This window comes from Meleagris gallopavo, chromosome 3 (assembly GCF_905368555.1).
Source record: "Meleagris gallopavo chromosome 3, MGAL_WU_HG_1.1, whole genome shotgun sequence".
In the NCBI taxonomy this organism is placed as follows: domain Eukaryota; kingdom Metazoa; phylum Chordata; class Aves; order Galliformes; family Phasianidae; genus Meleagris; species Meleagris gallopavo.
In genome coordinates, this window is record NC_139406.1 from 13,574,951 (window position 1) to 13,601,033 (window position 26,083).

At 38.7% G+C, this 26,083-nt stretch overlaps 1 long non-coding RNA gene across 1 annotated transcript in view; it reads right to left on the reverse strand.

Moving 5' to 3' along the window:
• LOC104910124 (uncharacterized) overlaps positions 1 to 26,083 on the reverse strand; it is a 220,871-nt gene that overhangs the window by 192,130 nt on the left and 2,658 nt on the right. Inside the window, exon 2 of the long non-coding RNA XR_014882310.1 lies at positions 24,194 to 24,344. This is a non-coding gene — a long non-coding RNA (uncharacterized LOC104910124). The remainder of the gene's footprint in view (positions 1 to 24,193; positions 24,345 to 26,083) is intronic.

Here is a 26,083-nt window from a genome sequence, read left to right on the forward strand (position 1 = left end):
GGACTCTGAGTTGAAAAGCACTATACCTACTGAATTGGTAGATTTACCCTGCTAAAGTTGTCCATCTAGTACCTTATTCAGCATTCACATTTGCTTCTGTCAGCACTTGCTGCTATGAGAAATATTGTCAAGAAATTTATCAAGAGCAAAGGTTAGCTTTACACTGCTTCATGTAGCCCAAATATTATGGTACAAGTTCACATGTGGCATAATTCTTCTAATGATCAGATACAGGACAAGAATATAGATCCAAGAATGACCACAATACCTAAATTTGACCAGACCTCAAGACTGTGGGTCTGTAAGCCCTGCTTCAGCTGCTATTAACGCCTGTATTCTATAGGTGCCTCTGCCTGTGAAGCTACAGTTGTCAGGAGACCTAAAGCTCTGCCCTTCCATGGTTGCACCTCAGCCTCAATAGGGCTGAGTATCGCCTACTTGAACCCAGTAAAATCCAGGAAATTGTCCTTCTTCTCCCCTCCTCACAGCCTTGATTAATCAGGAGTTCGCAGAACACCCAGCACACCATACATCATAGAACAGGCAGCAGCAGCTATTGCTGTCTTTCTAGATACTGTAGCTGTATCATTCATGGCTCCGCTGTCAGACTACTCTGCTATCAAGAAAGGAACTCAGGATCTACCTGCCACCACAAGGCCACAGCCAGCCCTAGACAGTTCAAATGCACATCCTTCATCTGTCACAAACCGCCCCAGCCTCTCAACTATATGCTGTTTCCTCCTCTCATTGGATTGTTTCTCTTGAATTCAAGCTGATCAGTGTTTGAGAGAGCAGGAACAAGTATAGCTATGTAGCATCAAAGGTGAAAGTCATGTTTTTCTCTAAGATCTTGGAGGCTCCTACTCTCTTCCTTGCAAAGGCATTTTTAACAAAGCCCTTGGAGACTGAAGCTGAACGCAGGGCCCTGGGCTCTCTGGGAACACCGTCTTGATTTCTAGCCTAGCTCATGTTCATCTCTCTAATTCCACATCAGACCTGCACTGCAGAGAGCAAATAGGCATATATTTAGGGAACTCTCTGGGAGGTGAATTTGAGTTCCCTCTGGCAAAGGCAATAACTAAGCTAGATTTCCCACAGCCTGAGGGAGCGCTTTAATCATCAGGCTCCTGTTCAAAAAGCCACCTCCACCTATTCTTCTGTCATGTTTTAGAAGAGAGAGACAAGTTCTGTTTTGGAAAAAAAAAAAAAAAGGGCATAACAGGTGGCTACGTGCTGCTGAAGATCCTACAGTGTCCTCAGCATTTCCTAATAGAAAGCTAATTACCTGATCCTGGTGTACCTAGCTCTTCCCACATACCTGTACAGGGCCAAGGCACTTAGCAGAGGTGCCTGCTTACCTTAGGCCAGCCACATTAAAGCTCCACAATATAACACTCAGTGTTGCAGCATCAAAGCCCCACTTTGGATCAAACCTGAGGGCATTACCTGAGGGAATTTACAATGTCAAGACTTAAAACTGTATATGATGTTCATTACTGCAACTACTGACTCTAGTCTAACAAAAGCAGTAATGCCACAATAGTTATTGTTAAGCAATTTAATTGATCCATACATTTATGCAGGGACATTTGCCTGCAGGGACTCTAGGCAGAGAATAAGCTACCCATCTTTTAATTCCTACATTAGATGACCTATAATTTCTTAACTCAGCCTGGTGGAATGTCCTCAGGCTTTGGGGCTTTATGCAGCTATTCTGGTTGCTCATCACCAAAACTGACTCTGCATGTATATTGGTATATTGTGCCAGTCACCACAAATGACCCTTTATTTTTAGATGCAAACACTTTACCTTAATTGTGTATGCAAGTCATTGGTCTTTGAGGTCCACCTTACTTCACCTGCCAAGATTTAGTGAGGTAATAGGGCCTAGCAAACCCAAAAGTCTTTAAGAGGTACCCTGAAATAACATGGTCTTTGTCTCTCTCCTTGCCTACCCTTCCTGCCCCCTGCCAGGGCCTATAAACAAAAACAGTTTGATTTCATCTTTTTTCCTCTTCTGGATATCATGAGACTCTACATGTGCACATGGAAATATGTAGAAATTGTATGTGGAAACATGCTGCCAAATTTGGGGCATATCAAGCAGTGTTCCATAACATAGACAAAGTAACTTAAAGAAAGTCAGTCTGTCATCCTAACAAAATCTTTTTAAAAACTCTAACGGGCTCTGTTATAAAAGCTAGTTTTGTGGTAGCAAATCTGACCTAAAAAAAAAAAAAAAAAAAGAAATCAAAACCATTTACCAATGCTGAGTTCATTAAGCAATGTATGGAAAGCAAGGCAAATATAAGGTGTCCTGATTTTTTAAAAAAATGGATTTTTCTAAAATTAGTTTGTGTCACCAAACTATAGCCAGGTGAACTGAAGAAAGAGGAACATATGTGAAAAGAAATTTGGAGAGTGAAGCTGTTAATTTCAATTTTTTTACTTTGGCGATAGATGAAAGTACTGATGCTACAGATGCAGCTCAACTTGCCATTTACATTAGAGATATTGATAATAAATATAATGTCACTGAAGAAGTGGCTTCTTTGGTGCCATTAAAAAACAACTAAATCTTTTGATTTGTATGAAGCAGTAAAAATTACATTAAAGAAATTTTCTTTAGTCTTTATCAACATATCTGGCATAGCTGCTGATGCTGCCCTGGCAATTGTTGGTAAAAGGGAGGAACTATTAATTTTATGATATTAAAGGATGATAAAATCATCACTGGAAACACATCTGATGAATTATCTCTGCATCATAAATCAAGAAAATTTGTATGTGAAAGATTTAAATATGGACAATTTCACGCAAATTGTCATCAAAGCTGTGAATTTCATAAAATCCAATGGATTGAATCATCGTCAATTCCAGGAGATTCTTAAAAAGTATGGATGCTAATTATGGGGACATCATTTACTTTTCTGATGGAAGGTGGCTAAGTCAGGAGTAAAATGCTTAAAAGATTTTATGATTTGCTAAATGAAATCATGTCCTTTATGGAATCAAAAGGAAAATTTGTGACAAAACGTGGCTCACAGATTTTGCATTTTTGGTGGAATTGACTGCTCATTTAAATGAGTTAAATATGTGCCTGTGCTATGTTTCAAACCATAATGGCATTATGAAATGAAACTTAAATTATAGCAAGCTTAAGTTGTTGCAAATAATTTCACACATTTTGATTTGTTGGCTAAACACAGTCCCATAAACAGTAGAAAAATATGCAGACATGCTTTAGTTTTGATAAAGGAATTTGAGAATAGATTTCAAGATTTCCAAAACCAAAAATCAATTTTTTTGGTATATTTGTGACTCCATTTTCAGTCGACATAAATACATCACCTTGAATTTTCAAATGGAGTGTATTGAGTGCAAATGTCATTCAACTCAAAATAAAAATTAGTCATGTCCCTTTACTAGAAGTTTATAAGCTCTATCTTATGAGATAATAGCATTCCTTACCTCACAATCACTCCTTATTCATGCCATCACTTTATGGCAGTGTACACATTTATTTTCAAGGATGAAGCACGGGAAAATTAATATTTCAACAAAAATCTCTGACAAACACCTTGAGAACTCACTAAGAATTGCAGCCACGTCCATTGAACAAGACAAGTGCATTATTGTCACAAAAACAAGGTGAAATATCCTATTAGTCCTAAGTTTTTCTTGCTCTGTTTTTTATGCTCTATTAAAAATACATAAAAAATAAGTTTTGTAACTTATATATGTTAACAATATTATATATTTCATATGTGACCCAAGACAATTCCTGTTCGCTCAGTGTTGTCCGGGCAAGCCAGAAGATTGGACATCCATTCCTTACAGCTCCCCCTCTCTGCTTTACAATTGAATAGGTCTTCTAAATAGTTTTGTGGTTGAAGGGAAACACAGCTCTTTTACTGATCTAGCTAAATTGGATAAGTATCTTTCTATAGTTTTACATTCTTTCTTGCTTTCAATAGCTGCATATACAGATGTACTACTCAAAAATACAAATAGAAGTCTTTGCCGCCCATGTCTGTTGATGTTGTGGCAGAAGAACAGATAGTTGAAATGAAAGAACAACTTGGAAATGTAGCAGAGTGCAATACAGAAAGAAAACTGACAGTGTTTCCTTTTGGAAGGAAAAAAATTCGCTCCTCTGAACAAACCAATGAACAAATCTAGGTTACAAAAGAATTTTTCCTCAAAGAAATTAAATCCCTGCTAATACCAACTAGAAGTAAACCATTCATTCTACTTACATGGGTAGAGAATAATGTTTTATTTCCCCCCCCTTAAAATAAATAAATAAATAAATAAATAAATAAAACCAACTAACCCACACCACCAAAATACCACAGGGCCAGGCTATTGCATTTGCATAGCATTTTGAAATAAAAGTCTAAAATAAACAAATAATTTCCTTCCAGTAGCCATCCTGAATCAAATATACAACTGCTGTAAGTCACTTAATGTCAACCATGTTTATAGTTGGGATGAATTAGATCCAGAATGTTTCATTCCACATGTTCCTACCAAACAAGCCATATTTAATGATGTTTATTTGCTTTTGTGCAAAGCATGGCAACTGAAAAAAAGCCCTCTTCTAACCCTGTTGATGGATACCACATTATCAGTGGTGTCATATCTTAGGAATAAATAAAAAGTCACATTACATGTATTAATAGAGGAAGTGAGAGATCATCACCATGGATGGACAAAGTGGCTACCACCTCTTTTGTAGTTTCCCATGAGGTTCCTCCTTCCACTCTTCTGTTTAGCTATATAAGCACTGAAAAGATCCCCCTTCAGTCTTCTCTTCTCCAGGCCAAACAGTCCCTGGTCTCAGCCTTTCTTCATAAGGGAGATGCTCCAGGTACTCATTATCTTTGTGATCCTTCAGTGCACTCTCTCCAGTAGCTCCCTGCCTTTCTTGAACTGAAGAGCCCAGAACGAGTTCCAGATACAGCCTCACTGGGGCAGAACACAGGGGGAGAATCACCTCCCTTGACCTGTTGACCACACTCTTTTTAATACACTCCAGGATACCATTGGCCTTCTGGGTCACAAGGGCACACCGCTGGCTCATGGCCAACCTGCTGTTAACCAGGACACCCAGATCCTTTTCTGCAGAGCTCCTCTCCAGCAGGTCAGCTCCTAACCTGTACTGATGCACGAAGTTATTCTTCTCTGCAGCTTGTCATTGTTGAACCAGCAGAAAAGTGAAACAGAAGTAAATAAAAAAAAACTTTTTCATGTGAACATATGAAAGCATGGCGGGGATTAATCACTGATTCCTGTGAACGGGAGCAGGGACAGATTAATTTAATATATTTACTAATCACAAGCTATCTGTCAGTCCTCCCAATTGCAGAAAGAGTTGTTGACCTCAGAACTTCAGAAGTACACTGAACTAAATCACCTCAATATTGATGCGTGTTGAATGCCTGAGAAGCAACAACTTGGGCCTGATTCACTCATGCCACCAACACTACAGGAGTTAAAAATATGATAGCAATTGGTGCTGCTGAAGAGTATGAAATACCCAGCAATCTATGCAGTGTATGGCTGACTATTGAAGACAATATTCTTTAAAATTATTTACACTATTTGCAATTTTTTCAGTGCAGACAGTGCAGATGATTGCTCAAAAATAAGTTTGTCATCACTTGAGACAGTGGCCAAAGAAACTTTTCTGTCTCCAGGTTAATCACAGCAGAACTATGCAGACACTGTGAAGCTGTATTCAGAAGGCAAAAGAAATACTGCAAAAGTAGTGATTTGGAACATATGAATCTTTCACAGTTCTAAGTTTTGCAAGCTTCTGAGTAATGTTTGCGTCTGCAAAACTTGTTTGACTACAATGGACCTTATTTGTGTAACTTAATTCGGTAACTTAATTCTGTATTTTTTTTCCCCCAGAGGTGGCTCAATTAAAGGATAAAGAGGAAAATCAACATTTTTCTACATGAATGGGAAACCTCAAAGTAAATAAAATTGGATGATCTACTTCTATTACCTCCAGAAACCAGTCGCTCATAATACATGGTAGTCTTTGAAGATCTGGCTGACAGGCTCCTTCCCTCCCCCACTTTCCTTCTATATTTTCTTCTTCCTCCCTGATAAATATCTGTTCCATTTTTCATGCTATTTGTGCTTACTTGTTTTTCTGCTTGCCACTTTCCTGCAAGCAGTTCCCTCTTCCTCCATGAAATAAGTATGGTAAACTGTCTCAAAACCAACAATGTTCAGTTTCTGTCATATCACCACTCCAGAAGAGCAGTGCCATCTCTATGTGTCATGGAAGGAAAAGGATTTAGCTTTGTGCAGTCAAAATCTACTAAGTCAGAAATGAAATTAAAAAAAACTAGCTGCCCTTTTTTTTTTCATGGAGAGAGCTACAGGTATCTGTGATGAAGCCTTTGCAGTCATTCTCTACACTCTTATGCAATGGGACTCTGCCAGTCGCTAGTGCAGAGGACATGACTGCATCATTGGTCTTGGTAAGTCTTCAGAACAGGACTTCCAGATTATCTCACTCTTCTTCAGTTTTCTCTCTCTAATGTTTGCAATTGTTGCTTCATTATCATCCTCCAAAACTGTTCCCTGGTCTTCCTTCACATTGCAAAATCTATCAAAAATCTAACAAGTGAAGCTAACTGCCATCTTAGCCGTTTTGCACTTGTCTTTTGCTTCTGTTGTCACAGTTTTGCCATTTTCTGCAGCCCATAGAAGAAGCCAACACAGAAAACTGCAGTATAACAATGACCAGTAAAAGGATAGATAGCCTTTGAATAGCTTTCATAACCCCTCTGAGGCTTTATTCTGATCTCACACTGATGAGAATACACCAATGGATCCATTGTAATAGCATGTACATCTAATATATTGCATGATGTAACAACACCAACATACGAAATATCTGGAATCAGTAGAGCTATTCCAAATCATCCCTCTTCTATCAAGTACAACTGAAACAGAAGTATAGTCATAACTGGATCACTTGCAGGCCTAAAAATGATATTTAGTAATTCTATTAATTCTAAACTCAAAGAGGATATTTCAGGATTTTATTTTCTTTTGTACAGTTATAAGAGGAAAACTGTACATAAGCATCCTACCATGAATGATAAAATGCATTAAAGATGAAGATGAAAAAATGAATGGGATTGAGAACATCAGGCTTAAGGTTGTTTGGGCAAACTAGCAGAAGCCTTCCTTGCATGTATTCATTCTTCAATAACATGATGACAGGTAATTTTTCCCAGGACCTCTGCCTCATTCAGCACCCAAAGACTGCCATCCTTCTAACATGAAACAAACTGGCGTTAATTATGGGCATGCATAAGTCTCTCTATCATTTTTGTCATTAAAGCCTTCAAGTGCTTTTATGAAAGGGAAAAAAAAAAAAAAAGAAATGCTGACATATCAATAATCATAAAACATACTTGGGAAAGGAATAGTGCTATCCCCATTGTATGTACCATAGCCATGACACTGTGCATCTCAAAAGTGACTGCTGCATCCTTTAGCTCCTACTGACACATGCACTATTTCAGGGCAGCATTCAGTTGCGTGGAATTCTCAGCATCTTGTCTTATGGTTCTTTTCCATTTTTAATGTGATGGATACCCAAAAGAAGAAAGCAGAATGCAACTGCGATTAAAGATGACTTATGAATTTCATGTATGCAAGGGTATTGCTACAGTATTGCACTGATAGCCCTCGTTCAAGCATGCTGTGACTTCTCAGCCATCGACTTTACAACTCTTAATACAGATTATTTTTATTTTTTGGTAATTTTTTCTACATATACAGGCTGTACCTTTGTATATGTAAATATGAATTTATAAACTTATACCACACAGAGCCAACCTGTTTCTACAATCTGCAGCAAAAAAAAAAAACCTTTATTTAACAGGGAGATCTAGCTAACTAATAGTTAATTTCTGTCCTCTGTATGGACCAGTCAGGGCATCCTTTTACTGGTGCATTATACAGCTTTGGAGAGATAACAGTGAACAATGCCAAGTTTTATGCCAAGTTCAGGAGCTTTGGAGTCTAGTTTTGAGGAACTTTTCTATTTTGTTATCTTCTGCCACTCTAACTTTAGAGAGGAACAGGTTGTCTTTGCTTCCATTCTACTATAGTCTTCCAACTCTCTCATCAGAAATACCACGTGTGTCTCACTTTCCACAGCATCGCAGGTCAGTGCCAAGTATGTAACATCCTGTCCTTTCCTTGTCCTGGTGCTTCACTTGACTCTCATAATTTCAGCCTCCCTGTTCCCATGCATAAGGCAACAAAGAAATTTCAAGAAAAGTTTTACACAACTTGCTTATGAAATCCAGGAAAGAATTCCCAGTGGAAATGAAATCCCTGAGAAACATAGTTGCCAAATTTCAACAGCTTACAGGATGTGGAAAGCACAATCTCAGGGGCGTGTGTGTTTTTTTAAGGGGATTGTGGGTTGGAGGATTTGGAGATAATTTTCACGAGGTCAGGAAAAGCATGCATTTCAGATCAAGGGAGAGTTAAGATTCAAGACCTATGTCAGAAGCACCTCAGTGAAAAATTATCCCATGGCAAAAGTAGTGTATTTTCCTCCTTCCTTCACACTCAATTGAACCATTTCCTCAAATGTTCCTCAGAGGATAACCACAGAAATCAAATTTAGCCGAGTATCTGGGATGGAAAACCCTAACCCAAGTGGCTTAAAGTTTGGTAATGTTATCAGCAACTGCAACAAAAATTTTATAGCAAAAAAACATTAGTCTTGTTTGTGTCATTGCCAGGTCTGCCTGTGATAACGTGGCACCTCTGTCTCTTGGTCTCTGTGGGAATTTCTCTATGAGTTACTGTGTTTAAGTTTATCTGTCACCATTTCATTATGAGATTAAAATTATATTCTCATTTATACTCTCATCAGAAATAATGGCCTGAGAATACCCATTGTTACTGCTGCAAATTGTAAGTCATGCAATAAAAATAAGGCCTGATTATCAAATTGAGAAGAAGGAGCCTCTGTTTTTTTCTCACAGGTGTGTACCATCTTTAAATCTTCTCACTGTTTACATACCTGTGTATAAAGTAGGAACTTCAGAGGGGCAAGCAGGATTAACCTGACAGCACCCCATGAAACCATTAATGTAATGGCTGTGAGGCAAAGAAGAGCTCTTATCCCATCTCTACTAACAGAGCACTGAAGCATGGGAAAATGAAATTCCCTGGGAAAACTGTGGCAGAGCAGGGAGCTGAAAACATGCTCTGAGATCCACCAGTTCCTCATGCATCAGCTGAACTTTTTGCTATCCCTCTACAAGTAGATCTCAGATCCTAAAGAAAGATGTCCTATTTTGTACTTGGAGCAAAATCTAAAGTATATGCTGTACCTTTGTGGAAAGGCTGAGAGAGAAATAGTAAGAATACAGCACTTGAAATTCTCAGGCATTTTCCCTATTCCCACCTCTTGAGAGAAAGATGATTGTTTCCACCAACTCTTTGTCACAATTTAGTAAATTGGTTAATCTCATCCCATCTTTTAATTAGAGAGGATAATGTTATAACGCTGTTGGAGTTCAAGGCTGAGTGCATCTCAATTCTGTCGGAGGAGTGGAAATAGAAATGCATTACCTTTCCTGGAATGCTTCTTCTGCCTTTTAGGTAGCTGTCTTTCATCATGTTTGGAGATGTTCAGATGTCAAAAAAGTTGAAAAGCCAGCAGTATTACTAGAGAAACTGAGGTTAAAACTAATCTTCTTTTAAAAGATGAACTGATTCATTGATTTCTCAAATAGTATCAAAGCACTTTTAAAATCACTATGATAATCTCTAAAGAAGTTCAAAATGTTTCAATATCTGTAATTTCCCAATTGTTTATATAAAGGGCACGTCCTGCAGCAAGTATTTTGTTTCTGTCATTTCATCACATTTACAGCTTCCTGCATTTGTGCATGCGGCTCTTAGCTTATATTAGCATACACTCAAGGCCTTTCCACCTAGATCTCAAACAAACAAACAACTAAAACAAAACAAAAACAAAACCAAGAAAACTCTGAAAGGTAGAAATATGGTATCAAGCAGCTGGAATGCCAACTCAAACACTACGAGGAATTATGTATCTACAGCACTAGTATTCTTGTCGGGACCCATTCTGGGTCAGGCTGGGATAGCATTTACTTCCTTCATAGCAGTCTGTATGGTGCTGTGCTTTACATTTGAGGCTAAAACTGTGTTGATAACACAACAATGTTTTGGCTGCTGCTGAGCAGTACTTGCACAAAGTCAAGGTTTTCTCTCTTTCCACCTACATGTCTCCCAGCAAAGCCAGTCTGGGAGTATGCAAGGGATTGATGCAGCCAGGACAGCAGATCCAAACTGAATGGATCTCGTACAGCGTTGTTCTCAGCACTAAAAGCCCAAGTGAAAGGAGAAGAGGAGACATTCATGGTAGTAGCATTTGTTGTTTAGAGCAACTGTTACACGTGCTGAGTCTCACCTTCCCAGGAAGTGGGTGGACATCTGCCTCCTAATGGAAAGTAGAGATTGAATTCCTCTTTTTGCTTTACTTTGCAGGCCCAGTTCCCTTATTCATTTGTCAGTATCTCAATCAATAAGTCTTTTCAGCTTCTTTCTATTTTCTCCCCATTGCACTGGGGACAAGGAAGAGCAAGAAGCAGGGTGGATGAGGGTGACTGGCTGTTGGCTGGGATCAGCCAATCAAAGGGTTGCAATGCAGTAGTTGTGATGCACCTGCCATTTTCTGCTGCACTAGACAAATCCATCTCTTCAGCACAGCAAAATAGAGATCTAAAGATCATACTCTGTCATTTTTCACAGGTAGCAGTACATAAAGAGTGATCTAAAAGAAAAAAAAAAAAAGAAAGAAAAAAAAAGACAGCTCACTCTTCTCTAAAATTGTTTCTAGAGAAGAGTGAGCTGTCTTTTCAGACAGATGCAGGAGCAGCCTTTTGCCCTACAAACCAACCACATCAGACTCATCTGCTCTTTCTCTTTACCATACATCTTTCTTTATCAAAGAGACTAGCAGGCCGCACTCCTTCTCTCATAACACCCAGCATTCTCACCTCCTGCCAAGACATAGTGGTTCATCACAGGAGATTAACAGAAACCTTGACTTGCAAGTAGACTAGGGCACATGAGGTACCTGCCCTTACTTTCCCCAAGAATTTACAATACAGTGCTGAAATAACATCTCAAATCTCCAGTGTTCAATCAACTTACTGTTATTGTCTGAAACCCAAAACTCTAACAAATTACTGGTATTTTATTTTTAGGTAAACATGAATGTTTCCAAGGAAAGTCAACTCTACATCTATCCTATTTTAATCAAAACCTAACTTTTGCCATCTTCTTCCTTCCCTTCTTCCCCTACCCCCTGAAAAAAAGAAAAAATTAGAAAACAAACAAACAAAAACTGAGTAATTTTCCAAAGAGACATCTGAGCTAAAATCCAATTGCCAAGAAGGCTGCTTAGTTTCAGGTTCTGCTCTTCCCTTATCTGCTGAAGTTAAATGTTAGATTGATTGTTTCTATGCTCTTAACATGCATTCCTGGTAGCATTCCTGAACCAAATTGCATGCTTGACATATAACTTTGTCATCTTTTCCTCTACCAGTTCTAATTGCATTTTTATCTCTTTTCTCACAGGGAAAAAGAAAATCCTGTGAGTTATGTCACATGTGGAGATACTCTAGATCAAACTGCTCAAGAAGTAACATTCTGGGATTAACCCACACCACTGCTTCTAAGCTGTGTGGGTACCACCCTGATGGTGATATTCTTCTTCTGTCAGCACATGCAGGCTGTGAGGCATACCAGGGAGTTTAGTCTGTGTGGACTGCCATCTTGTTACATGACTAACAGAGTACGTGCCACTGTGTCACATCTTAAAATTTGCACAAGATGTTCATGAGTCTTTGGAAGTCTTGTTATTTTCTCTACTGTTATTCTTGCCCCGTGAAATAATAGTATCTTGTTATTTTCTCTACTGTTATTCTTGCCCCGTGAAATAATAGTACATACTTTTTAGTGTTATTTTTCTGTCTTTCATTTTGGTGCTCCAAGGCAGAAGCATCTCCTCCTACATGATACATTAAATATGTTTACCCACCTTTCCTAACAGATTGCCAGTCACAGATACTTTACTACTTTAGGAAAACACCGCCTTCATCATTCAAAGATTAATATACAACTAATTTTCTTACAATTTGCAATCAGAAGGCTAGTTAACATAAAAAAGAAAAACAGTATAGATTATACCATCTACGATTACTTTATTATTATTATTTTCCTCTTTGACAGAGCTTTTTTATATATTTGAAGATTCTGTCTTCCTGAAATCTTCCGTTATGTGGAAAGAAAAAAAAAAAAGGAAAAAAGAGAAAAAGAAAAAAGAAAACCCACAAACCACACATTCAGACTCTTTATCAAAAGATTTTCCAGAGTTTTGATCATTCCCTTGTTCACTTTGGGTTCTCTCCAATGAGCTCACATCCTCTTAGGAGGGCACAGCCCAAAATCACATTCAGTGCTCCAGCTGATGTCTTATCGGCACTGAGTGAAGCAAGATTACTTCATGCATCTTGTCAACTATATTCCTGCTTGTATATCCCAGGTTGGCATTTTTAAAAATTATTATTATTAATAACAGCATTCCCGGCTCATGTTCACACTTGTGATTTACTATAACCTGCAAGGCTTCTTTCTGAAGAACTATTTCCCAGCCACTTACTCATGTGAACAAATGACTTGGTGATGTTCTTCGCTGACAGACACTGCTAAAGTAACTCAACTAAAGGGCAAATCATCACTGTCAATACCTTGATGCAGGGGTACTGAAGAGGTCTAACATGTTAGTTTTGTGCAGCATTATACCACAATTCCCCTAGGAGATTTTTCGTTTCTCAGATGGATAGGGAGATGGTACATGCAAAAGACAAATCATCCTTTTCAATGTGTTTTTTCTAACAAAAATACATTCACATGGCTGCTGCGTGATCACTCAGTCACTAGAACTATCATGAGGCCATAGGCTCATCACTGATAGCTTTGTTCCCTCTGCTTTGACTGAGCTACTATTTTGCTGACTAACATACAAATTGCATCTCCTTTGTATAATCCAGTTACTTACACTGTACATGAACATACAACAGAATTAGTATGAATTGCTTTAAAATTATATTCCAGTAGATACAAGCCTCCTAGAGGTGGTGCTTTTTATGTAGGCTGACCAATTCCGGCTGATCATCCTGATCGGAAGTGATATTCCTCTCTTTTATAATGACCAACACAGATACTGTGCATTCATAATACCACTAACGGGCTCTTACCCTTTATGAACCTTTTGGGTTGGTGACCTGGAGATCTAAGATAACATTTGGTTACTATGGTCATTCCTGGATTTTAATGTGCTAGTGCACAGAAGAGCCAGAAGCGTAAGGAGAGAGCTCTCACGTCTGCAGTTGCAAAGTTAGTAATATTTCCTTTACAGACCCAATCCTCACTTATGAGCAAAGCTCCTAGATTCACTGTTAACACAAGGTCACTCCACTTGACTCAACAGGTTTCAGGCTGAGCCTGTGCTTACTAATGCACCTCTGGGGCTCCAGTTCTGCCTGTGGCTTTGCTTCCTCTATAAGGTTTGCACCTCTATTATGGGACACTTTAAGCACCTGGGCCTCAGGTGGAGTCTTTACAGCAGTTTTCAGCTAGAGGAGAAGGGTAAGGTCTCAAGGAATTATCAGGCTGGTCTTTGCAAGGTGAGGCATTTGGTCATTATTAAAGAAGCTCTGGAGGCAGCAGATGCCTTCAGGAGATTTTCAAAATAGCCCTGCTCCATAGATCTGAGTTGTTGCAAAACAGCAAGGTCTAGTTAACAAGTATGAATATGGTAAAAAAAGAGAACCTTTTTCATAATAGTAGAGCCTGCATTGCTCTCTTCAAGAGAACTGTGCCATTAAACCAAAAGAATGCTCCCTGTTTATCAAGCAGCAAAAAATAACCAGAGACTTCAAATACTTCTTTAATCTTTACGATCCCTACAGAATTCTTTTCTTTTTACATATTTCAGCTGGTTTATTGCATAAATATTATGTTAGCAGTAATTCGTCAGTATGTAGGTGGGATCGCCAGTAGGCAGAGACAGTGATAAATGAGTCTCCACGTGTTGCTGCTCTTTTTAGAAAATCCTTTAACGAGCAGTTATGAAGATTGAGGCAATTTTGCAAACTTACAAGAGTTACAGAATGTTGCTTCACAGATACTTTTTTTTAAGAGGTACTGTCAACATTGGTGATCCCAAGGAGCGTTGTAGATGTATACTTAGCTCTGTTTACAAAACTCAGATAATTATTTATATGTGTTTACTTTTAAGGATGAATTGAAGAGGTCAGGTCTATTAGACTAGGAATATCAGGACTATTGGAACAATGTTTTCATTAATTTCTTCTCTGCTTGCAAGAAAGCAAACCTTGCAGTTCTAAACTCTCCTGTCATTTTTTACACTTGATGACAGCAAACAGATGATGACCTGTTTCATTAAGGTAATTATTCTAAACACCAACGAGCCAGGAGAGAGGCTACTCCACTCAAGAGATAAGAGTCTAAAGCCTTTCACCCTCAGACTGAAGATTCTACCAACAACCAGACTGAACAGGTTCATTCAACCATCCAGCCTACGTGAAAGCATCCTCACCACCATCAACATCTACTGAACCTAGTCACACCTGGCTCTCTGGTTAACAGGCTCCACAGCAAAGGAGAGGACCTCAGCCCAAAAGCCAGGCATGAAGGAACATTGAGACTGACAGAACAAAGTGGATGCAAACTATTTTGTGAAGCACACCACGGGAAAATTAAGAAAAACATTACTTCAAAGCTTGCTACTCTGCCACTATCCTTATCAACACCACCCTTTGGCACAGGGAAGGGTGCTGAGAATGGGTGATTCCAGGCAATCACCACCCAAAATACCATTCCAAACACTCTCATGCCAGCACATGGGAGAGGGTAGCAAAGAGGACAGATGTTTCTGGGTCAGAATCTACAGTAAAGCCTCCAATTAGCTCTTAGAATGGAAATAAACACCATATTGAGGTAGCAGAGTTGTGGAAAACCGTTTGGCATTTCATAACCAAGTCCCCCACCTTCACACTTAAGTAATATTTTATCGTCTAGCATCATGTCTTGGCACAGAATTCCCCAGGTTGAGACTTTTGTAATTCTTGCACTCTACAATGTTTCCCCCCATTCCCCAAAAAAGAAAAAGGCACCTCTGTCCAAAGGTGGAACACAAACAAGCTCCATTGTGAGTCATAAAAACATAACACATGAGTAAGTGCACGCAATAATCTTGGTATAATTTGGCCCTTAGTCATTGTCTAGTCCTATTATGTAAATCTGAAACATGCATTTTTGAAAATAAAGGGCTTCAGTAAAATAATTACTGTTGTAATCCTGGAACCACACCCAATAAACAGTTTAGCAATCAACTGGCTCCATATATTTGAAAGCTATAAACAGATTAGTTCAAAATTAAAATAGTAAGGGCCAAAATCTCAGTTGCTGGTGTAAATTAGTACAGATTGACTAAATCAAATTAGCAGTTTGATTTACTTCAATTAAGCTACACTAATTTACTGTGGACTGTCATCTTTTCCTATTTATGTGTATACGCATCTCAGAGTAGGTATGTGTATATAGGTTATTTCTTCCTGTATTCTAGGGAGATTATAGTGATCTTTAGGACAACAATAATCTCTTTTTTTCTCTCTGCATATGTATACTTGTGAAAACTAGATATGACCTCAGGCACTGTGAGGAGAGCAATTGAAGAACTACCAGAAAAGAAATAACGAACGATTCCAATAATTTCAATAAACTCCTATTCATTTTCTTAATAATGAAATTTACCTGACTACAGAAGACAGTCTGAGACTCCCCTAAGCAAGCTTCATTTCAGGCTTGCTAGAAATCATTATCCATTTACAGTTTTTGCATTTTGCATATAATTTGGAATTATAGCCATTTTTAAAAAATTGCTAACTTTACAATTTTCCAGGACAAGAACACAAACTGACTTTTTACACATCTATAATCCTATACATTCTATAACTTATGACCTGACTTTGGTCACATAATAGAAATGAGACTTCTTTCAACAGTTTTCATTGCAAATGAAAGATCAGATGATTCCTCTATGTGTGGAAAGGAAACCATCTACTTGACTTTCATTCTAGAGTTTCCTACTCCCTCCATGAATCACCGAATCATAGAATTGAAGGGGCTGAAAGGGACCTGTAGAGATAATCGAGTCCAACTCCCCTGCAAAGCAGGCTCCCTACAGTAGGCTGCACAGGTAGGCGTCCAGGGGGGGTCTTGAATATCTCCAGAGGAGACTCCACAGCCTCCCTGGGCAACCTGTTCCTGTGCTCCATTACCCTCACTGCGAAGAAGCTCCTTCACATATTGGTGCAGAACTTCCTATGCTCCAGTTTAAGGCTGCTTGCCCTTATCCTGTCCCTACAGACCACCGAAAAGAGGCTGGTCATGTCCCTTTGACTCCCACACTTAAGATATCTATAAACATTAATAAGATCACTTATTAAGAGTCTTCTATTCTGAAGGCTGAACAGACCCAGTTCCCTCAGCCTTTCCTCACAGGGAATATGCTCCAGGCCTTTCAATCATCTTTGTGGCCCAAACAGGCCACAAAAATGGTGAAACAGGTGAATCCTTGTTATTATCCACAGGTTTCAGGTTGGTTATCATGGTCACAGAGTTAAAGGATGGGCTTAGACCAAGGACTGGGAGAACAAAATTCAGATTCAGAAACAGAAGATCTTGTACCCTCACATCATGTACTGAAGTCACACTTTTCCCTTAGATCACACAGTCTGTCATACTGCCAAATTTTAAATAGTCATGCCCCTTACAATTGCTTTCTGGTGGTCTGCCTGGATTAATCTTGTATCATGGAAGCAGGAACACAAGAAGAAAAGGAGAACAAAAGGTCATAGACTGAAATACATTTTGTCGGTGTGATAGGACAGAAAGCCTTTTTCTAAATGCTTTTTAAATCACAAAAAAAAAAAAAAAATAAAGCAATAGTATTACTAACAGAGAAGCACATAAGGAAGAAAAAGCAAATCCTGCATAACTAAAAAAGCCAAAGAATGAGGAAAGTTAACACTGGTCTAATTTATTTTTTCCAAGCCATTCACTCAAAAATACTTTCATGATTATAAGTTATCTTTCTGGAAGGGATAGTTTACGAGGGCTACAGTTCTTAAGAAGATTTAAGTGGTCAGAAAGAAACAACTCCTCGTGTTCAACTAACTGAAAACAGAATGAATACAACAGCTGCATTCATTATTGCATTTGTATCTATCGTACATTGCCCAGGGTAATGCTTGCCAACAAGTGCCACTAACATGCCGGCAAGAAGCATGAGCTTGATTCAGCAGTTTTCATCTCTCTGGCTCATTTCACCCCCTTGTTCTGCTGTAAACACTTGGGTTTGACTGCAATGCCCAGTAACAACATGTAGCTCATGGGGGAACGCTTCTCTGCTTTTTCTTGTCACTCTTTCTTTACAGGCATAAGCCTAAGGAATGGTCTACTTTACAATGTCTGTCATCTCATGACTGATGTTGACTAACAAGGAATAAATGTGAAAAACTTTATGAGCATAGCACTGGGCTTTGACACAGGGAGAAGACTGTTCTGTAGGTTCTTTTTACTGTGATACTGTGCCAAGAAGTACAGCACATGCTTCTGGCTGCCCTGGCTGGAACGGCAGGCAAAAGCAGCATTTATTTAGCAGCGTGTGGCAGGACAGGGACAAAAATGCTTTTTTGTGCTGCTTACCCATATCTACACTCATCTTCCAGAGCTTAGGGAATGCTGTACTGACTAATAGGTTCAAGTAAACACTAACATAAGAAGAAAAAAGAAACTAAATCCTGATTGTATGTTTTGATAAAAGCCTGTTTTCCATATGCTCTTCCACTTGTTTCATGCTATCTGTCACAAATGTCAATAAGTTTAAGGGCAGGAACATTTGCATAAACAGATAGTTCTTATGCAAAGCATAGTAAATGTTCAAAGAATAAATACTCTGAATTAATACATGACAACATGTGCATGAATCAATGAAGGGTTATTTCTCCCTCCTAAGGAACACAGCTAACTCCTAAGACTGCACTAACAGGCCAAATTTAGACAAGATATGTCACATTTAGTCGAAACTAAAAAGCTACTTTCCACTTCATAGATGAGGACTTCTAGGAACCTTCAGTATCACACTTGAGGCTGAAGTTTATGATTGTTTGTTCTTAAATTCTCCACAGCACTTCAGGTTTCAAAAAGCAATGTAACAAATACACTGCTGTACCTCAGAGTCTTATGGAAAGCTCAGTAGCGACTTGTCTGATCCAAATTTTAACTCCGCACTGAAGTATAAGGCTGACTTTTAACAAGCTGCACAGATACCTGAACAGAGAGAGAAATATGTATTGGAACTGTCAAAGTACCTGAGTACTCCTTTGAAAATCAACAAGTGGTGCTCACCTAGGAACTTCTAAAACTCTCATTGTCAGTTTATCAACATTTCCAGGCTCCTAAACAACTTCATTAGAAAACAGCATTGAAATCAGCTTCAAGAAACCTGGCGTCACACCTCAGGGACTCATTCACTGCATGACTGATCAAACCTCATCATTTCTGAGTGCTTCTGCTTGTTCCCTACCGCAGCACTAAGAGTGGTGACCCCCAGGACAGTACTTTTCATCTGCTGATCTCAAAGTGCACTGTACTACTACATAGGTACACTGCTACATAGGTAATATTAGGAAGCTGGCCTTTACAAGCTAATGCAATTAGACAGCAAGTGGATCCTTTTAAGTTGCTGGAATTATTTCCATTGGGTTCTGTTAACACTGAATGAGGTCTAACAAGTTGATAAACTTGCTAAACTGTGAGATGACGGGTCCCTTTGACATACCTACATATAACGATACGCAGAGACGTAGCTTGACCATCTGCGTCTCAATTTCCTCATCTCTGAAAAAAGGATAACAACAGCTATTTACTCATCTCTGTAGAAGGCCTGATAATATTTAAAGCAATTGGTGAAGACTAATTAGCTAACATTTGAACAGGATTTGAAAGTTTGAAGTACTACATTACCGCTAAGTACTATTACTAAATTAAGCCAACTGTCACTAATAGAAGATAGTCTGATCCTTGCTGCTTGTTGACACAAGGCCAATTATAAATAATGAGTTCCATAAAATCTCGAATCATAAAGTCTAGAATATGTCATATATTGTGAAATTAATGAAAATTAAGAGGAATAAAGTGACATAACATCATCATTCAATATTAAATTTATTGGATTTCTGAATTTTAATCATCAATGCCTACAACAATTTCCCTTTCTATATGTATTGAATAAGCAAATAAACCGCCTGCACTTCCTTCATTGTCAATAAGGTCTGGATTAGCCTTGTGTCATTAGACTACCTTCTGATACTGTTAACTTCTGTTTCATGAGCACCATTCAAGGGTTCATCAAGCTCCAGTTAGGTTTTCTATCCTTCCTACTCCACTTGGGTGGTTACTACAGAATCTCATTTTTAGTAACCTCTTAATTATAAACCTAATCCATTAATGGCCAGCCTATTATCATTTGGCTTTTTTCAAATTGCACTATAAACTCATGGTTATTCTAAAGTCGATTAACAAATCCAAATCTTTCTCCACCTAGCTCTTTCCCACCTCATGATATATTGGCTTACAGGAATTAAAAATTCCTCAACTTTTAATCTATTGCTATGATGCCTGTCCTCATGTTTTCCTTACTAAAAGAGGGAAGATTTAGATTACGTGGTAGGAAGAAGTTCTTTACTGTAAGAGTGCTGAGGCTCTGACAGAAACTGCCCAGAGAAGCTTTGGATGCCCCATCCCTGGAGGTGTTCAAGGCCAGATTGGATAGAGTTCTGAGGAATTTGATCATGTGAGAGGTGTCCCTGCCTGTGGCAGGATGATGGAAGTGGATTATCTTTAAACTTCCTCACATCTCAAGCCATTCTTTAATTCTATGAAAAAAAATAAAAAACATTTTTTAAAAAATTAGATTTTCGGACTCCAGGCTCAAACAAGTACAGTATTCTATGCTCAGCTTCAGAAGTGTAGAGGTAAGTATAGGTCTTCATACATCTTCAAATTATTACCTACAATATTTTCAAAAATTGAGGGGAATTACTTCTTTTCAACTGTCGAAACAATTACTGGTATTTGTTAGCTCTATTTTGACAGAACTGGTTTAACACATCCACAAAAAAAATACACAGCTTATTCTTCTTGATCATCACAAGGATGTCATCAGCCTACCACAAATGTTGTCATAAATAACTCCGCACCACAAAGAAACATGATCCTCTAAGTGTTAGATCAACATGTGTGCTAAGGAGATGCGTATCAAGTCAAGTGATCTCAAAGTATAACTGATCCCCAAGTCGGGATCAAACAAACAAGAAAACAGAATCTTACCTTCAAAATGCCAGGAAATACAGCTCTATAAGCCAAGTTTTCCTGCAGCATGCACTTCTTACAAGGCAGCTGCTGGAGTCACAGAGCTGATCTAATACATGGCTTAGCCTACAGTTTTCAGCAAGAATGCTTGCTGGTCATGGAAGTGATCAAGGACCCTATGTTTCCTCTTGTCAAGCCAGCAACACCTGGGCATTCCTCCTCCGCATTTCCATCTTGTTTCCAAGGCCACATTTTTCTCTCCCTGTGGGCAACTGGATTATGCTCTGATGGATACTGGTCATTCAGCCACACATTCTCTTATCCCTTTCTTTCCATGAAAACATTAAATCAGCCAAACAGTCTCCAATGGGAAAAAAGGGAAAGCAATGACTAGAGGATGAAATATGGAAAGAAGTGGTAGTGCTGACCTCCTGGCTTGAGGGCAGTGCAGAAAGGAAAGAAAAACTTAGTGGGAGGAAGGGGCAGAGGAAAATGGTATGCATTTGTGTGCACACAGGCAGATACAGATTTACCAGGAATTAGTACAGAGACGTTAGCTTCCCTATGGCCAGCAGTCTGTGTAGCATGCATTCCCATATCTTGTGGTACAGCCACGGCAGCACAGCTCAGCTGCCCCCACCCCATTCAGGAAAAGACATTGCTTGTCGTGAACAAATGTGTTGGTATCTGTGGGTACATAAGTGAAAGGGCTGGTTTAATGAGAGAACATTATATTACAAGTGCAGTTTTCAGTTAGCATGAAACACAATTTATAAGCTGACATAAGGAACATGACCTGATCTTGCATTTGTTCCACGTCTGCAAGTCTTAGAGACTAGTGCGTGCAGAGACTTCAAAGCTAGAAACCTAGCTCCTCTGTGAAAAGTAATTAGAAAAAAAACTTGTATTCTTTGCACTCACAAGGGCAGCTCCCCTTACACCAGATACTGCTCTTTCAGCAGATCTTTGTGGGTGGAGATTTCATATCAGCATGTCTGCCAGTTCCTGCCAGAGTTTCATCCAAGCCACAACATAAAGAATCAACATTAATTAGCATTAATTATTATTTATAAGAAGCAATATTATCTCCATTACTATCATTCACACTTATGTTTTTTGTGTGTCTTACACAGGGCTCATGCATAGTGCATCACTGCCACATTAGACAGAACAAGGGCCCCATAGAGTCTGCAGAATAACTCACAATGCAGACATCCTTAAACCATTTTGAATGTATCACTGTAAAATGTCAGAGAATTCCCTTTTCTACACTTCCATAAATGTGCCTTCTACTTTTTGCATATAGTCAGGTCAATATTACTCTTCTTTTTCCATAGCCAGGAAGGAAAAAAAAAAAAATAAGGCTGGTAAAACATGAAATTGTTTCTTTTCTATCAGAGAAACAGAAGAGAACTAATATAAGAATGCCTTCACATCATTTGGAACCACCAAAATATAACACTTCCACTATAGAACTCTCAAGTGAGCCTTCCGTGCTTTACCTAAAATTACTAATTTCATAAGACTGGAAAAAACATGCTGAATGCATTTGCGTAGACTTTATTTCTTTGTTATTTTTGTTGGCATAAGCAGAACTCCTCAGCCACTTTTATTCTGGTTCAAATCTTCTGTCCAAAGCCAGAATCTTATGCTAGAAAACAGAGTTCTGTGTCAGCCACTGGGGCTGATTTTGCTAAGCAACCACAAAACTAAGAAAAATTGAAAGGTTACAAAACTCAATTCAAAACAGCCAATTAGACCTGATCTCTACTATTAATAGTACTGACGTTATTAGTATTGTTGATAATAGCTGCTCATAAATAATGATTTGCATAACTCAAATTGAGCTGGAAGAATTTGCGAGCATTAGCAAATCCTGTAATGAACAAATTGTATATTCTCTTTTTAATGAAATGTGCCTCACTTCTAGTTTAAATGACATTTTTCACCACTTTGCTTCTTGCTTATTTTGTTGCTTGATGCAATATGCAATGGCACCACGATTAGTGCAGTGAATCCAATTTAGAAAGGCACTTTTGCATAGGCCGAGGTTAATGAAACCACTTGAATATGTTAAGGTATATTCCCTTGGTCAATCCAAGCTTGTTGGAGAAACTAATAATAATCAGCTGGAACTGCTGAGTCAAAATTATGAATGAGATGGAAGCACTGAGCACATTTTACATGCTCCCATCACTTAAATCCTACTTGTGACTGTTGCAATCCCAAATTATGCATAACTCTGAAATACTACATACTTTGACCAATAGGTATTGCAACATTTTGCTGTGGAGTCACAACATGTTGTGTCACACAGCTTGCACCTTTCAGTGAGAAGTACGGACTGCACAGGAAAACACTGGGCTGCCATTCGCTGTTAAAAGCCTACTTCCATCTGAAAACTTTTATGAACAGACTGACTTCTATCAGTACATACATTTTATTTTCTTTGCTAAGAGGTCAGTCATGGTTTGCTTCAACCGTCAGATACCTAAGGAAGAACAATTAGAAAACTAGCAATTGTTGGTATATTTATCAACTTCCCTATTATTAATAATTCCTGTTAAGTTGGATAATAGGAAGCCTGAGAACACTGTTCATAACTAGTGAGTAACAAATGCACACAATGATGAATGCATTTATTTGCAGAAATAAAGCATTACTTTTTAATTTTATTTTTACTCAAGTTTCCAGCTCTGAAGCGCCATACTCTTGGTTAGCATTCTTCACTGACCAAAAAAAAGATATGCTTCCAGCATAATAAAAGCATTCTGTGTGAAAAACAATTTGATCCTTATTGTATCTGTAATCAGTAATTACCGTGCCATTATATTTATACCATCAGTCAGTCAGCTCACTGGCATAAACAGACACACCTCTTTTGGCAACAGGGTTGCAATCACACATGCTGGCAGTTATCTTCATCCAAAACAGAGACAGTTAAATACAAAAAACGCGCAACTTATTGTCCAGGTCATCACACAACGCTTCACTGAAGGCCACAGCATCTGATAACACGTCCTATTAGTCACAACATAATTAAGTTATATATGGAAAGTTAACAGAAAAAGATAACCAATCAATGCAACGCAAGCAATGAAAGATTCAATACGGCAAGCTTAAGCTAGTTCTGTTAAGCAACATATCAATAACAGTGGAAATAACAGTTTGGGAAGGCTCATGGTATCAGTAAAGATATCCTTGTTACTATTGGTTAAGCAAAGGCAAGCATCAGGGTATATGCATACATATATTAACTCATCTTTTCCAGGAGCAAACACTGATGTTCCAGCTTTTCATGGAAAGATGTTACAAAACAGACATTCTGCTTCAGAAAGAATAATGAGTGAGTGGTATCCAGGCTAAGGAAAAGAACAACAAGCCTTGAGGTGGAACACAATGTGCAGCTTTTAAGCAAGAAATAAATTTCAAGGAGCACTCCCTCTTACTTTACACAATGAGTTGGTTTAGCCCGCTATGTTCAGGTATGTCTTAACTTTGGGATGAAGTTTGATTAACAAGGGGAGTATCTTTTGATAATAAACAACTGCTATTATACAGGGCAGTCTGAATATTTAAAAACTGGGAGATATGCATTTTAGGCACTTCCTAAATAGAACACAGACAGGTTGAAACTCACCTCAAATACACGTAGAGCTCTCTAGCTTATCCCAGGTGATTGCTTCATGTGTTGCAAACACCTGCTTTGGGTTGAGATGATGACAAGCCCTTGACGTGAGAACATGTGTAAGCATTTACAAATTCAGGCAGCAGTTCTGAGAACTTGTGCTCTGGAAAGCAGAATTCACATACATAGGTTACTCTGAAAGTAATGCCCTCTATTTATTTCCATGGAAACTACAACAGATACAAAGAATACAGTGACACTATCTGACAAAGCAAATTCTCAGCTACAAAACTCTATTTATCAATAGAGTCAGCACCATTACCTATGCATTTTCACCAGCAGTGAACAAGAGCCCGAATGCTACACTTGTAACTATTTTCATGGCTATTTGGAAAGTGGCTTGTCTTTCACATCACTATCACCATTGCTGAAAAGCACCACCTGTTGCCTCACTGTGCTCACATCCTTTGTTTTGTCTCCATAAATTTCCAGCAAGCATCAAAGAATGTCAATGGCAGCCATTTTTTCTGCATGGAGGAATTCAGTGACACACTGTTGCTTCAGATGCACTTCTATGTCAGCCACCGTTCTGTCAGCTCCTGCTGCTGTCTATCACACAGCAACAAAATGTTGGTGGGAAGGTTCAGTCTCAACTGCCATACACCAACATCCACCTCTGATATTGGAGGCATTACTTTTGGAGAAGCCCTGCTATTTAGAAATTGTTAAAGGTACAAATTTTCATTTCAAACTCACTATTATATTTTCAGCTCAAAGTTTTTTTTATTGTTGCCTATGAATTTCTCTACCTTCTCTATTCAAAGTGAAGCCATTCTCCTCAGAGAAGTTTTGTACCCTAGCCAATAGTTTTCTTGTGATAGACTAAAATACAGAATCGTAGAATGGCTTGGGTTGGAAGTGACCTCAGAGATCATCTAGCTCCAACCTCCCTGTCATGGGCAGGGTTGCCAGACACTAGATCAGACTGCCCAGGAACCCATTAAGCCTGGCCATGAACGCCTCCAGGGATGGGGCACCACAGCTTCTCTGGGCAGCCTGTGCCACTGCTTCACCACACTTTGAGTAAAGCATTTCTTTCTAACATCTCACCTAAACCTCCACTCTTTCAGTTTAAATCCAAGCCCTTAAAAGGCATTTTTAAAATGCAATTCCTTGGGTCATCATAGATCTTCCCTCTGGAATGGAAGACTCACATTGGACTGAGAAAGACAGATTTCCTGCAATGGTCTTAGGCAAAAACCTTTGGCATCACCAGAATGAAAACTCAACTGGAACACCCCCAAAAGTACACTGCTGAAGCTAAAAAGAGTGCAACTCTTTCCTGTAAAGAGCAGGTAAAAACAACAGCACTTTATCAAAACTTCAAGATGTGAAATGAATATGAATGTTCATGTAAGTTACAGCTTGTACTTGCAAATTAAAAGGAGCCAGGGCACAGACTCAAGAGCTGGCATGCAATTATCCACACTGTTCAACTAATAACAAGCTCTCTGACATGGCCTATCCCCCGTTAACTAGTACTTTCTCACACGACTCACAGGTATGGCTCAGGAGATAGTATGAAAAAAGGACCATTCCCTCTGGGCAGAACAGACGATGCTACATATTTGGAAGGAGGTGAATTAAGCCACGTGGACACAACCCCTCAGGGGCAAATCCTGGGTACTGGTCTATTTTACTTGCTAGTACTAAGGTAGCCATAAAGACCGGATGGGACATTGTGGGCATCTTTAAAGATGAAGATTGTATCTACAAGACTCACCATACTAAGACCATGATGTTTCAAATAGTAATGGATACACTCATCCACCAGAGTAATTTTCCCAAATTAATTAGGATTACTCCTCTGCATAAAAGTATGCCAGCGTAGGTGTTTGTAGA